This window comes from Phyllostomus discolor, chromosome 1 (genome assembly GCF_004126475.2).
Source record: "Phyllostomus discolor isolate MPI-MPIP mPhyDis1 chromosome 1, mPhyDis1.pri.v3, whole genome shotgun sequence".
Lineage (NCBI taxonomy): Eukaryota > Metazoa > Chordata > Mammalia > Chiroptera > Phyllostomidae > Phyllostomus > Phyllostomus discolor.
Genome location: NC_040903.2, coordinates 190,015,336 through 190,031,537, shown reverse-complemented (window position 1 = coordinate 190,031,537; position 16,202 = coordinate 190,015,336). Strand labels below are relative to the sequence as shown.

Here is a 16,202-nt window from a genome sequence, read left to right as displayed (position 1 = left end):
AGAAAAGTTTAAATAAGTTGAAGTTGAGAGTTCATCATAATCCACAAATATTTATCATAGCTCTAGTCCTGGGTCGCGTGCGGCGGGGACTGTGAGAGAAGTGAGGGCAGGACCTGCAGGGGTCTTTGCTCCTGGGGAATCGGAGCTCCGTTATGAAGGGAAGCCTCGGGTACTTGGGGTACTGAGACAGTTGTACAGAGTAGAATGAAATCAAAGGCTTGGTTATAGGGAACACAGACTCCGTGGTTTTGCTAAAGGAGAAACTCGGTAAGGGGCAAAGTGATGGCTGGGCCTCTATGGTGGTCCCCAACATCCCCACCTGCTGGTATTTAGACTTGGATAATCCTGGCATTCCTCAACCATGTGGGCTAGATTGAATGGCTTGGTTCTAACCAGCAGAATACAGCAGAAGTAATGGGATGTCCCTTCTAATATTAAGTTAGGCTCACCTAATATTAAGGACAGGCTCACCTGGTAAGGAGCTGCTCACATGGCCTCCTGCCGACACCAGCAAGGAATTGAACACTGGCGATGGCCACGGGCGTGAGCTTGGAAGTGGTCCCTCCAAAGTCAAGAGGAGACTGCAGCCCTGGCTGAGAGTGTTTAGTCTTATGAAAGACCTGGGACCAGGTCTAAGTCCTGGCACCGAACTAAGCCACACATTTGCTGACTCATAGAAATCGTGGGACAACACATGTTTGTTTTTTTTCAGCCACTAAGTTTCAGGGTAATTTGTTATGCAACAATAAGTAACTAATGCAGCGGAGAAGGATGGACAAGATTGCAGGGGGTGGAGGGTGTTGGGGGAAAAGGAGGGAGAAGGGCAGATAGAGGCGGAGAGAGAAAAGAAATAAGGATGAATTTCAAGTGCACACTGTGGTGAGGGAAGCGACTGAGGAGCCCAGCCCCCAGCTAACAACTCCTGTGCAACTGTGTGAGCCAAGGCTTTGCCTGGCGGGTCCGGGGGACCCCGCAGCCTGCATGCACCCGCCTGCACCTCGGCCTCCAGAAGAGGGTGCAAACACTCAGTGTCCCTGCTGGTCACGCTCTTCACATATTTATATTCCTCCCTCAGAGCCCTTGGGCAGAGGCCACCTGCAGGCACCCGTCTCTGCTGAGGTCTCTTTCGGGGGTGGGACGCGGGTGTGGAAGGGAAAACCATGAGCACACTTTCCTCGTTCTGACTCAGCGCCCAGCACTTTTCTATTCCCAGCCCTTCCCCCTCACTCTGCCCGCAGCCGCAAGGTCCATAGAACTGAAGTTGTTTGTTGGGGAGCCCCCTCAAGGACTAGACCGCTCCCATAGTTACACTGACACCTGACCCTGGACTGGTGTGCCTTTCCCCGGGCCGGAGGGGCTTGGGGGGGTGATGGAACAGGGAGGAATCATGATCTTTCCCAGTTTCAGACTCCTGCTTATACCACCACAGTAGGTGATGAACTTTCATTTTCAGCCTGTTGATTTAATCAGCTGTCCCGACACCTCAGTGCTCTCTCCTGGCTCAGCCAAGCTCCTGACAACTGTCAGAGAAACGCAGGGAGCAAAGCTTGTGACCGAGCCTGGATTCCAGCTGGAGACAATGAAAAATAAGAGCTCCAGAAAATCTCAGCCCATCGCTGAAGGAGAGGAATTCCAGAGGAGACCAAAGCTCCCCTGGATGGGAATGATGGATGCAAAGCGTGTTTCTCATCATCTAACCGTCACCTTCAATAAGACTCCACTTGGTTTTTAGGGCTTCGTATGCTTATGGACAGGTGCGACCTCTGCCCTCTAGGACCTGCTGTCCCGATGACCTCGCTGTGCTAATCTGCTCCTTGGACCAGCAGCATCCGCATCCACAGGAGCTCATTAGGAATGCGGACCTGAAGCCTCCACGCACACCCACTGCACAGTCTGCGTGCCAGCAAGACTCCAGGTGATCTGTATGCACGTGGAAGCCGGAGCGGCGCTGGCCTGAAACAGACTGATAGGCTCACACACTTGAAAACAAACAAAACCAAAGCCCTAAAATGATTCTGTTAATAAGAAAAGTTGAGAATTGGGATCAACTAATTAATTTAATTGCTCATTCAATTATTTTCTTATTTGTGTATTTAAAAACCATGTGTTGAACATCTGCACTGGCCATACCGAGCTGAAAAATGATACGGCCCCGCCCAAAACAACTTACAGCTGGAGGGGTGTCACACACGTAAACAAAAACAAGAGTTACAGGTCCCACCATGAAAGCAGCTGCAGGTACAGGGGGGCCCAAGCAAGGGGATGTTCCACTCTACACAAGGTGTCAGGGGCCAAGCAAAGCTTGAGTTGGGTCTAGTAATATGAGTAAGTGGTAACTCAAGCAGGGAAGGACATTCCAGGCTGAAACTTATAAAGTCTGGCCTGTTTGGCAAATAGTTTGATGTATCTGAGGAGTGGGTTTGGCAAAACAAACAAACACACACGATGCTGGAGCAGGATACAGGGCAAACTTGCCAAGGCCTTATCTACCCTCGCTAAGAAGTCAGATTTTATCCTACCGGAATCTGTGAACAAAGTCTTAGGTTGCTTTTGCTAGTAAAGGACGAAGGAGGGCCCACCTAGAAGTGGCTTCAGTTGCAAGGACACTTAATTTTCTCATGCAGTAAGAAGTCCAGCCGTGGAGAGCTTCAGGAACTCATCGGCACGGGGTTCCAGCCAGCTTCCCTCCGCCGTCCCAGGGTGGGAGTCAAGGTGTGAGCACCATGGCTTCAGCACACAAAATCCCAAAGCAAGAAAGGGAATTTTTCTCACTTGTGTCTTTCCTCTTAAGGAAGAACATATTTCCTAGAAACCATCAGAAGTCTTCCCCTCAAGCCCCATTGGTGAGAACTGGGTTACACCCCTCTGCCCTAGCTGCAAGGCAGCCTGGGAGGGCCAGCATTGGTCACTTTTAGCATCTTTCTCAGGAGGCCAGCTCTGCCAGCTAGGAAGAACAGTGTTAGGAACGACTGAGGGGCAGCAACCAACAGTAACTGCCACAGGTGGGTGCTAGTGGGAGAATCACATGATAAGGAGGGCACGCAGAAGGCCATGCACGCAGAAGGCCATGCAGCATGGAAAACGTGCTGAATGAGGAGGGAAGAAGGTGATAGAAGGGTAGGTTGAAGGTAGATCAGTGGGAGATGGCAGACCATTAGTGGCCCCTGGAGGAGCACCCCTCTTCATGAGTCCAAGTGAGACATCCCCCTGAGCCCTCAGAAATAGTGAAGGGAGCACTTTCAGGCCTGAGGTGCTGCTACAAGCCACTGACTCCTGTGTTATTACAATCCCTGTAACTCCAGCTCCACCTGCCAGAGAAAGGGGACAGGGGAAATTAGGACTGCAGAAAACATATCAGAATTCATTTCCCTTAAAATTATAATTACAGTTAATACTGCAGAGCTTTATATTGGAAAGCTCAAAGAGGCTTCCTTGGGGCCAATAGATGTAAATGTGTAAAAGGGTGCACAGAACTGGATTTCCAGGAAGCCTTGCAGCCCAACCTCTCAACAGCTGTCATAGTTACAAGTTACCTGGAAAGATTTTTCAAAAGGCTGAGACATAAACCTCTGGCCTTGGGGATCTTGTTCCTGGCTTAAGGAATAAGACTTACACACATGGATGGTACCAGATGATGCTCTGATTAGAGATTTTGTGATTGTAAGGGACAGGGGCCGATACAGATAAAAGGCAGGGGAAACAGACTGTGAAAGTCATGCCAGCCCAAGGCAGGGAATGAAGCAATGCTTTGCCTCACGACGCCGGGGGTCACCAAGAGCTGAAGCCTTTCTTTCCATTTCTCCGGGCAACATGGAGCTTATGCCCATGTGTCCCTGTACTAATTCCATCCTCTTGCTGGTTTTTAAAAGCTAGACTTTTCTGCTTACTGTTTCTGCACAAAGCCCAACACGGCCACCGTAGTACCTAGATCGGTACAGCCTTCTGAGTCCAGCGCCAACTGCCAACTAACCACAATTTCAGCGTTTGAAAGCAAGCCATGCCATTGGCAGATGATTAGTCTATGAACGGGATTCTGTAGGGTCAGGGGTCTCTCTCTGCTCCAATCAGGTGTAGCTGGGGGCTCCATGAGGCTGGAGAGAGAAGCAATCCCAGATTTGCCTCAGCCAGCCAGCCAGGATCTGGTGCGTGTTGGAAGGGATACCCAGAAAGCGTAAAGTAGAGAGTTTGTGGAGCTGGCGAGGAAAGAGAGGAGGAGTTTTCTCATCGTGAGACTCCAAAGTAGAAATATTGCTCTGTCTTTTGCATCATCCCTTTTATGTATATTCCTCCAAGATGGCAGAGCCAGATCCCAAAGCAGGAACACAAAGAGCATCTAACTTCCCAGGCGAAGGGTCACTGGGGACCGCATTTCCAAGACCGTGTTTTCTGAGTGTCCAAGTCACTTCACCCCTCTGAATCTCCTTCCCTCACCTAGGAAATGAGAGGCCACCCTGACTGATTTCTAAAGTTCCTTCGAGCTGGGTCGTTCTGTGACTGTGAGCTTTTTCCTTGGAGAGAGGTGCTGGGGAGATACACAAGCGAGGAGCAGGTCTTCCCATCACAGGACGAAGGCGCCGTCACTCATTTGCTACACCACAATGTTTTATCAGCATTAATGACCTTTCATTTTCAGAAAATAATGGGGCATGGGAGGAACTAAGATCCTAACTCTGAAGTGTTATTAAAAAAAGTAAAAGACCCAGAAGGAGACTTCTGTTCCCTACTGCAGTCTTCTTGTGGCAAATTAAAAACAAACAAACAAACAAAACAAAACAAAACACAAAAAGCCCACTGCTGAAAAACTCTCTATCTGAGACATCTGAAATGAAAACCCTGCATATCACAAGCAAGGAAAAGCTGAGGGAAGCTTCCAGGCCTGGAGCCTAGAGAACTGCAGTTAATGAGGCTGGGTGGCTCCCACGTGTCTCTGGAGGTCAGTGAAGGAACTGAGGCCTGAAAGGATGACACCGCAGTAAGCTCATCAGGAGGGTTTAAAGAGGGGTGGTTATCACCAGGGGCCTCTGAACTTTCTCTTGGACTCAATCCCCCAACCTGAAGCAGCCAAGCGCCCTGGCTGCTCACCTAGCAGGGGTAGGTTCCTACCCTGGAGCTCTTGCAATCACTTGACATTCGTCAGGGCCCAGTGGCCATCCATGACAAGCACACTGGACTCTCTGACATGGGAGTAAATTAGCTTGACCTTTAGGAGAAAAGGGAAATATGTCACCTAGTTGACACAGACAATGGGCATGTGGCCCCTGCGATGAAGAATAACCTCACTGTATTGTTTTTCATGGAGGTAGAGAAGCGTCCCCCCGAAAAGCTGGGAATAAAACATCGAGGTCAGAGCAAAGGCACACAGCACAGAGTTTAATTTCCATCAGTTTTCCATGATGCTCTCACAACACCATTCTCTTGGGGTCTGATTTATCTCCTTTCCTTCCAACCTTGTGTGGATATCTAATTAGATTAGAAACAGAGCCAAGGTCTTTGTATAATTAAATTGGAGTTGGCGGGAAGGCCAACAGTGCTTGACAGTTTGAGCCATTTAGGAGGTGGGATGTAAAGGGATAGGCTTCTTTCTAAACAAGAGTGCAGGCCGGCGTGCTGGGTGAACTTTCATGGGAATGATGATAAGAGGGGGGCGGGGAGCGGTGTCTAACCCAGGGAAACATTTTACCTACAAGCCTCCTCTTGAATGAGCAGCGACATTCAGAGAGTACAGTGGGACCCAGCCCTGGCCAGGCTCCCCAGTCTTGTTTCAAGATAGTCTCTTCAGTCTAGGGGACATTTGTTGCCGTTGCCCGGGGCAATGCTTCACTGATGTGAGACAAATAGAGGGGACTAGGAAGGAGACAGCCCCAAGTGGCCTCAAGGCTGGTGACGTTTCAGTCAGCCTACACAGCTGGAGGCCTTCCTGGCCCCCTTGGCAGGGCTGCAGGACATCTTGCAGTGCAGAGGTGGGCTCGACTCCTGGAGAGGTTCTTCCGGCCTGGTGTACGGGCCTACAGAGGTGTCCAGCTGTCAGGATGGGGTTTAAAGCCCATGGGAACAAGGAGAGAAGGTCCTTCTGCCTGCACAAACCCACCAGGTGCACCTCTTCCATGAAACCTGTGACCTCTTCCACCCTCGTTGATCTGTCCCTCCTTTGTACTCCTGGTGGAATTTTTGTTTGAACACTTACAGGTCTCAGAGCTGAGAGGATGTTGCTGACACATCACCCAGGGCATTCATTGAGGGTTGGGATAAGAGCATTTCACAGACAAGGAAAGTGATGCTTAGCAAGGTGTAGTGACTTTGGGGCTAGTTTGTGGTGCAGGTGGAATCAGAACCCAGGCTTCCTGACCCCTCTCTGGCACGTGGTGTGTATCGCCAGGCGGCAGCAGGATGCCTCATCTCCTGCCTTATGTCTTGTGTGGGGGGCTTTGAGGGGCAGAGGAAGCCCCCAGAAGCCTGAGGTGAAAGGCTAATGTAAGGAGCGCTCCATTCGCAGAGTGGTGAAGGGAACGCCAAAAGCTCAAAGCCTCTGCGCTGTCTCCAAGGCAGATCAGGGGGTGGCAGCCTTGGTCGCTGCCTTGCTCTATCGACGCCTGAGAAACAGCTCGCTTCCCTCTTCCAGGTGCCCGCATCTCAGGGTGGCTGCCTGGAGTCCACCCTGTCTCTGTGCCAGGCTTGCATGTGGATCTGTGCTCCTGGAAGGCACGGGTTCCTCCCCCACCTCCCAGCTGTGGGATGGGGGAAATCTCCCACCCTCAGGGTCTGGTTTATTTCATTTCCCGGATTTTGTGGATTATCTCCTCTCACTAAAGAAGAACCATCTGCCCCGAGCTTCTTTCCTAGAATGAAAGGATTTACTAGTTTAATGCCAATGAATGCAGTTATAATAGCCAATCCTTATTAGTCCTGCAATGTGCCAAGTAGCTATATGAAGACTTTACATGTATTACTTCATCCTCTGACAACCTTATGAGGAGGATGTGAACTTGCCGAAGGTCATCCGTCTGATAAACGGCAGAGCTGAGATTTAAATCCAGACCGCCTCATTCCAGAGTCCAGTGATGTAAACACCACAATTCAACACTGCGTTGCAACACAATGCACAATGCAGTGCCGGAATGCACACACATCTTCACATGATGGAGTCCAAAGTGGTTGGTTTTTCCACTCCAAAAGGCTATTGGGATATTTTAGTTCTGTTCTTGAATAAGGGCCTAGAGAGCCACCCTGGGGCCTCTGAGTATATAGAGAGGGTACCCCCCCGCCCCGTAATAAAAAACCTGAATTGCGGCCTGGAGGGCAGGCCCCTTGTAGTACAGACTTCCCTTGTGAGGTGAGTGTTCTAGGAACCCATCTGGGTCAGGGTAGCAGCTGGCAGTGCTGTGAGTGGCTGTGTTTGGCTTCAGTGAACTTTCTTTGAAAGCTCTTTTCATTTCATGAAGGGTGATTTACGGGCGCACCTGCCCACACCACGCTGAGTGGTCAGCAGTTTTTGACCAAAAACGGCATGACCCCCACGCCCCACCCTCCCTATTCACCCAATCTTGCCCCAAGTAACATTTCTCTTTGTTTCCCCGGAAAAAAAAAGTCCTCAAAGGGAAATGTTTTTCCGACGTGGAAGAGGTGAAACAAAAAACAGCAGAAGCACTAAGAGGCATCAAAACTGACAAGTTCATAACTGTTTTGAGCAGTGGGAAAAACATCTCTATAGGTGTATTGCATCAAACGAAGAGTACTTTGAAGATGACTGAAGTTTAAACATGTAAGAATAAATACACTACATCTTATAAATAAACTCCATGTTTTTTAGGGGGTCCCCTCTTGTACCACTGAGCCTGGTGTCGTGGATCAGGTGAAGAGTTTGTTCTAACATTTTCTGAGCACTTGCTAGTATGTCAGGCGCTATGCTTAGCACTTTGCAGAAATTGTTTTATTTACTCTGAACCACAATTTTATGAAGGAACTCCTATGTAATTACCGCCCCCCATTACAGATAGGGAAACTGGTGCGTAGAGAAGTAACTTGTCCAAGCGTATTGTCCGAGTCCGCACTCTGAGCACCGCCGGGGCACGGCATCTGCCTCGTCCAGAGCGGCACGCTGAGCGGCGGCATTAACGTGATGGCTCTGAGGAGAGGGTGAAAGATCTCGTGGGTCCAAGGCCACCTTTCATAAGACGGCTATTTCTCAGCAATCCATTGCTTCCCCCATCCACCTTCCTGGCTGGTCACCCGGCAGAGAGGGGCGGTGAAGTTCATCGTGGACTGCACCTCCGGCTGCAGCAGAGGTGAGTCAGCTGCCTTTAGCTATGGCTGTGAACTTGGACTGCATCTCAAGCCAAGAAGAGAGAAGCAATTCAGTGGGGACGAGGAAGGTCCAAGAGCAATTCCCTTTAGGCGATGATTCATTGCGGGTGGGCAGGGGCGAGGCAGTGAGACGCAGAGAGGTGAGATCATGTGAAGGTGAGCGTAGGGATGCTGGAGCCAGACTTCGTGGGGTGTAAATCCTACATCTGCCACTTAGTAGCTGCATGGCTTTGGGAAAATTATTTAATCTCTCTGTGCCTCAGGGACCTCATTCGTAAAATGGGAACAATAATAGCATCTACCTCAGAGGATAGACAGATATTCTATTTATAAAGCTCTTAAAAGATTATGTGGTATATAGTGAGTGCTGTGGGTTTGCCAAACAAGGATAGACAGCAGACCACATCTTCACTCAGAACATTATACCCCATCTTATCTTCGGGGTTGTTGGGGGAGAGGTGGGGTGCTTTTTTAAATTTTTAAACATTAAGTCTCTGTCAAAAATATATTTCTTATTTTAGGGGAGAGGGTTGAAGGACAAGATGATACTTATAACTAAAGAATATCTACAAGATAAAAACTTGACAAAAGTTTTTCAGTTAAAATGTTAACACATTCAAACTTGACTTAAAACATAACAAAAGTGCAAACAAAAATGTTTATGGGTTTTCCAAACACGATACACGAAGTAGTGTTTGGGTGGGAGGGCTCACGCTGATGGCCACTGGGGAAATCACGAAGGTACGAGCCCGGACAGGGACCGCAGGGGTGTGCTCCTCACTGCCGTGGCTCCTGCTTCCGAGAGAGCCGTGATCAAAGCGTTCATCCCCCAGATGACTCCTGCCTTTACTCCAGAGACTGAGGGACTATACACAATGAATGAATTTATTTTCACCGTACGGATAACATATTGTACCTCTCTGCCATTGTTATTTGAAAACCTTCCATATCAAAACAATTTAACAACAGATGTAAACAATTCCATAAATATGCCAACGATCTTCCATTACAGTCCTTTCAAGATGCATGTTCATTCATGCTGTTCACCTTGGAGTCACAGTTCACAGGATCCAAACAGAAATGAGTTGGGGTGACTTTCAAAGTAATGTCATGTCCCTTGCTTTGTTTAGAATCCCACTAGAACCTGTAAGTTCATTTCGTAGGCCCTCTCCATGCATTAATCATTGGGTGGCAAGAGTTCTTGAAAATTTTTCCTGTTCCGATGTCCATTGCTGGCAACGAATGCCCCCAAACCTCCCCGGAAGTCACTGTGATTGCACAATACATGTAAGCTTTCCAAAAGCTTACAAAAATAAAAATAAAAAATGGAATTCTATTTGACATCTCCTGACACCTACAGTAATACTGCACGACTAATAGAAGCATATCAGTTGCCTGGACTAAACCAGCAGTCAGCATGTGCCAGAGTGTACGCGAGTGAAAATGCAGTAGAAGGAAGGCGTCTTCATTGCCTATAGATCACTTCCAGTCAAAGGTTAAAGTTCAAAGTCTGAATGATCACAGTTCATTTTCTCAGTAGGACTACCTTCTCTTAGGAGGATGATAATAGTAACACCAACAAGTATCATCATGATACTGTCATTTTGTTTTCTTTGTATTCTTGTTACATGTTTGAACATAAAAGGAATTATCTGATGGCCATCTCTTTTCTCTGCAGCCAGAAAGTATGGTGCTAGGACAAACTGGTGCTAGGACCTCTTGGTGCTGGAACAAACTGATTGGACTGAGAGTGCTGGGGACCAGTCTTCTGTTAGAATGAACAAACAGATACGACCATTGCTATAACCATGAGGATGAACAGGAATATTCTTACCAGTAAACACGACCCGAGGAGAGTCAAAAGGACACTGACTGCTAAACTTAACTAGAAGTTGAAAATTTTCCCCTTCGCATAAGGTACTTGGTGCGTCTTCCATGCCTACAACCCACTGTGTAACTGAACTTTGAACACTCTTTTCATTTAAAGTCACCCCAGGAGGTGGGTTATTTTGCGAAGCAGACAGTTCTTTCTGTCGTCATTGCTGCGTTGCCACCTTGATGGAACCATCCCCCCGAGGCTGGCGAGCCCAGAGCCGAGGTGGGATGCTTTGGACGGGATGCAGAGCGGGGGAGGGGAGGAGTAAACTGTGTGGCAATAAAGCAGGGGAGTTTAGAAAGGATGAGCTTTCCTTGACTGACTCATCCCTCAAGTCACATTCTAAGCACCTAGGAAGCTGAATGACCCTCCAGCACTCTATACTCTTGCAGCTTTTATCCTGGCTTAGTCCCACATTCAAGTTCCCCTCGGTGGCGGAAGGTCCTCTAAAGGGCCTCCTCTCCATCTCCCGCTGTCTCTGCCAGGGGCCGAACACAGCTTCCCAGCTGACCTTCCAGGGAACACACCCCTCCGGTGCTTAGACACCTGTGACTACCTGTCTCCACTCTCGTTATAATCATCTTGACCTAAAATTCAGGCTCTGTACAGTCTGTTCTCAGGTGGCATTTCTGAAACTGCTTCTCTCAACTCCCCTTTCAGCAGACTATGAACTAGCTAACAGACTTACAGCCGGACTATTAGCCACCATTTCCCCAGGGATCTCTTCCACCACATCCCCAAGTTTGACCCTTTCCTCACCTTTAGATGTCTCAATCCTGCCTTGCCTTCAAGATTTACCCAAATACCCCCCCCGATCCCTCCAGCTGGAACAGGCTGCCCCCTTCCTTGGAATTCCATGGCCCTTTGTATCTTGCCTTCCGTACTTACCACATCCTGGTCTTGGGGTTATTTATGAAGATACAGTATCTTCTCTCCTGAAAGAATGTGAGCTCTTCACCGCAGGATGTGTCTAATACATATTTGTGTCCACTGACAGGGACTAGAAGTGTCCCTCGCATACGCTAGGCACTAAACAATTATTTTCTGGACAGATGAATGGACGAACAGACAGATGGACGGACAGATAAGCTTTCTTGATGCTGAAAAAGTTTCCATGGGAAACTTCCATGGGGAACGTGGGGAGTCCTCCCTCTTTACTTTTTCAGAGGCCACTTTAGCGCTGGGATCCACGCTCAGTCACAAAGTAAGGATGACACTGGGATTCGGAAGTCTCAGTTCTGCTTGCCACAGTGTGTGTGTTAGGTGGCCTGGGGGCAGGGAAGTGAAGGAGTTAATGCATAAGTCCAAGACCTGAAGGAAATCCCTCTTTCCTGGTCGATATTCAATCCTCTACCAGGATGTTCAGGATAATATGAACTGTCCACTTCCATTAGAGATTAGGCAATAGGTGCCCCAAACTGAAATTATTTACCAATTACTGAAGGCACTGACTTTAGAAATCACAGTTGGAAGAGAAGAGAGAAGGCAATTTTATTGATACCAACTCATTAAAATAAGTCCCCTGTCCACAAAAGACCCTCGTGAAATAGGCATTATTTTTCCCTTTTTACAGATAAGAAAACTTAAAAAAGTGAAGTGATTTGTCCAAGATCACATCGTTACAAGTGCGGAAGCCGGGGTTTAAACTTAAGCCGGACATCCAAACCCCTGTTCTTTTCACAAAGCAATAATGTTAAACTCTGTTAAGTGTTATTGCGGTCTCACCCAAATCAGATTATATGAGGCCTGTCCAGAAGCAGCCATTTAATATGAAAAATAGAGACATTTATTGAAAAAGATACAAGATACAAGAAACATTGTACAGAAGACAATGATGCCTCAGTCCCTGTCAAATTAGGCACCTTGGGACCTCTCACAGTCCTCCCAGTCACCGTCAGCTGCCCCACTGTATTTTCCTGAATCTCTTTGATGGTCTGAAATCTCTTCCCTTTCAAAGGTGATTTTAGTTTTGAGGAAAAGCAGAAGTCACAGGGTACCAAATCTGGGCTGTAGGGGGCCTGAGTCACCTAGGTGATTTGATGTTTCCTAAAAAATTCTGCGTGAGACGTGATGCACAAACAGGCACATTGTCATGATGAAACTGCCAAGTACCAGTTGCCTATAACTGAATCATCCAAATAGGTTCTGTGGAGGAATGTTCAAGCTTAACACAAAATTTGATGCAGATTCATTGCTCTACAGCATACACGCTCACTCAATGGAGTCTATAGCCCCCACTGACCAGTACAGTGAAGTCATCATTGTTTATGCATGCACATTCCAGTCCACTCTGCTTGGCTACCAGGTTACATCGATGTCACACAAACTGTTCTCATTATATTAACAATGCTGGACTTTTTCTGGACAGACCTCATCTGCTCCCTTATATTTATACCTTGGATCCTCCATTGCTCTAGGCAGCCTCTTCATTTAACATCTCCACTTAGTTAAGGTAATTAACCCTAATTGCAGTAACAAACCACCCTCAAAATCTCAGTGCACAACACAATACAAGCTTATTTCTCACTCACAATACAAGCTTATTTGAATATGGTTGGGCAATTCTCCTCCAAGTAGTGACTCAGGGATCCAAAATTCTTTTCCAACTTGAGGCACTGCCACCTTAACATGTAGTTTATAAGTTAACTTGGAGGAGGAAGAGGGTGAGGACAATTGCACAGGACTGGAAGTGCCATACATCAATCACCCCATTGGTCAGAACCCAGTCATACAGCCTCAACTTAAATGCAAAAGAGAAGGGAAAACATAGTTTCCATGTGTGTCCAGGAAAAGGAAATTGGACGGGGAAACATTAGCCAGCCTCTGACACACCCGCCGTATCCATCAGTGTTCTCATAGGAAACAGATGGCACACCTAGCTGGGGTTTTGCATTTTTTTAATTTACATTATTTATTATGCTATTGTATTTGTGCCAATTTTTCCCCTTTGACCTCCTCCACCTGATACCCCCATTCCCTCCAAAAATACTGCCCCCTTTAGTCCATGGATCATGCATATAAATTCTTTGGCTATCCTATTACCTACACTGTTCCTATCATCCCCCTGTCTATTTTGTACCTACAAGTTTGTGCTTTTTAATCCCTGCACCTTTTCCCCCATTCTGCCTTTCCCCTTCTGGCTGATAACCCACCAAATGACCTCCATGTCTATGATTCTCTTCCTGTTCTTCTTGGCTGCTTAGTTTGTTTTTTGGATTCAATTATTTACAGTTGTGAATTTATTGCCATTTTCATGATGGTCATTTTGATTTTCTTTTTCTCATATAATTCCCTTTAGCATTTTATAAAATAATCACTTGGTGATGATGAACTCCTTTTGCTTTACCTTGTCTGGGAAGTACTTTATCTGCCCTTCAATTCTAAATGATAGCTTTCCTGGATAGAGTAATCTAGGTTGTAGGTCCTTCCTTTTCATCACTTTGAATACTTCTTGACAGTCCCTTCTTGTCTGCAAAGATTCTTTTGAGAAGTTAGCTGACAGCCTTATGGGAACTCCTTTGTAGGTAACTCTCTGCTTTTCTCTTGCTGCTTTTTAGATTCTCTCTTTTTCTTTAAACTTTGGCATTTTGATTATGATGTGTCTTGGTGTGGTCCTCTTTGAGTCCATCTTACTTAGGACTCAATGTTTCCTGGACTTGTGTGTGCATTTCCTTCACCAAATTATGCAACTTTTCTTTCATTATTTTTCCAAATAAGTTTTCAGTTTCTTGCTCTTCCTCTTCTCCTTCAGGCATCAGTATAATTCAGATGTTGGTACATTTAAAGATCTCCCAGAGGTTCCTGAGCCTCTCCTTTTTTTTTTTTTAATTCTTTTTTCTTCCTGCTGTTCTGATGGAATGCTTTTTTCTTCCTTGTGCTCCAAATCGTTGATTTGATTCTTGGCCTCTCCTCTTCACTGTTCATTCCCTATAGATTTTTCTTTATCTTACTTAATGCAACCTTCATTTCTTCCTAGGTCTTTTTGATGCCATTGAAGTAACCAGTGAGTTCCTGGAGCATCCTGATAACCAATGTTTTCAACTTGTGCATCTGGTAGGTTGCTTATCTCCATTTCATTTAGTTCTTTTTCTGGAGTTTTGTTCTCTTCTTTCATTTCATATTTCTTTGTCTCCTCATTTTGGCAGCCTCCCTGTGTTTGTTTCTGTGTATTAGGTAGAGCTGATTTGACCCCCGTCCTAGTGCTCCTGTTAAGTGGTGTGAGGTGGAGCCTTAGGTAAATTGCCAGGGTGGGGCAACCTGTGTCACTGCTCTGTTGCTCTGTGTGGGGGAGGGTTTGCAGAGGGGACAGTGCTGCTGCCTGGCCTCTGGAGTTTTGCCCAGGAGGAAGCTGTCTCCCCACTCGGACTTCACTTTCTCCCCATATCCCACTGGTGCCTTTCCAACTGCTCCCCTGGAGCTGAATCCTAGAGGGGGTGGGTCTACATGAATCCTAAGTCTGATGTGGGCCCTTTAAGAGGATGCAGTTTCTTCTACTGCCCCAACCCCCACTGGTTTTTACAGCCAAAAGTTATGGGGACTTATCTTCCTGGCGTTGGGACCCTGGGCTGAGCGGTCTGGACTGAGGCTGGGATCCCTTGCTCCTGAGGTATCCCGTCCATTTTTTTATCCACCACATGTGGATGTGGGACCACCCATTCCTGTTTTCATGCCTCTCTGTTCCTCTCAGCATCTCTGCCCCTCCTACTCAATCTGGATAAATGTGGCTTCTTTAAATCCTTGGTCGTCAGACTTCTACACAGCTTGATTTTCTGACAGTTCTGGGTGAGATTGTTTTGTAGTCTAGTTGTGTTTTTTGCTGTAGTTGTTTGTGGAGGTGAGGCACATTTACCTACACCTCCATCTTGACTGGAAGTAGGATTTTGAATTTAATGAAGGTACTATTTACAAGGTATGAATGGGGTTAAGAGAATCAATGAGGGACTTTGAGGCATCCAGGGACTAGTCAGAACAGGGAGTTTACACTACCCTATTCCAAAGGCGAGGGGAGGAAAACATGTTGTTAGGGCCCAGTAAGATCTGAAGCCATGGAGGAAGGGCTTCCTGACAGAAGCTGCAGTTGTTTGTAGAGGACAAAACCACTGTCAGAACTGTAACACCTGAGCAGGGAGGGAATGGAGGGAGCAATACCCTGAACCCTCTCTCTCTCTCTAATCTCAGATGTCCTGCTAAGACCTCCCTATGGCCAAAGCCAGCTGGAAGGCAGAGGACAAGAGACCCTGTGTGACGCAGTCCACAGGGGCCAGCTTCCCAGGGCACAGAGAGCGGCAGACAGTGAACCTTGGGGGTAGGGATTCAAGAGACTAAACAGCAAGTTAACTATTTCATCTGAACATCTCCCTTCCCTGGAAAGCATTACCCTTAGACCCTTCCCTGGGTTCTCCTTCCCCTAAATTCTGCCTATCCACATTCAGTTTCCCAGCTGGGCACCTGCATTGCATGCCCCACACCCTCCCTTACCCACACCAAACCCTCACAAGTGGGATGGGGAAGAATGCAGGACAACCAAGAAACCTTAGGTTTTTCCCCCCAATATGACTTGTGGAACCCAATACAGGGTTCTATAGCAACTCATTATTTCACTCTGTAAGAATGAACCCCTGTTCTGAAAGATCACTCCAGCCCCTGAGAACCTCAGCCCCTCACTCCTCCCCTCCCCCCACCCCCACTCTGTCCTTCTCCACCTTGAGCTACCATCCCCCTGAGACCTGCATCAGATAAGTTCACAGGCACTCGGTGCTTTTGCAGGGTTTGGAGAAGCAGCCGCAGTAATTACAGTGGATTTCTGGAATGGAAACTAATGGTGTGGGTTCAGATCTAAAATGCTTTTGATCCTCTTCATCATTAAAAGGCCATTAAAAGTACAACACATATATGCATATTACTGGACATCAAATCTACATTGATGTGAAAAGAAATTAGGCTGATAATTGTTCCCAAGGCCATTAACTCCAGTGAGTGAGAACCCTGTGTGGTTCTACAAAAGGACTTTCATTGACCCTGATCA

The 16,202-nt window shown here is 47.2% G+C and overlaps 1 pseudogene; it reads right to left on the bottom strand.

Annotated features, from left to right (window-relative positions):
- Positions 1-9,656: 9,656 nt before the first annotated feature.
- Positions 9,657-10,643, bottom strand: LOC118498770 (annotated as a pseudogene).
- Between the last annotated feature and the right edge of the window lie 5,559 nt (positions 10,644-16,202).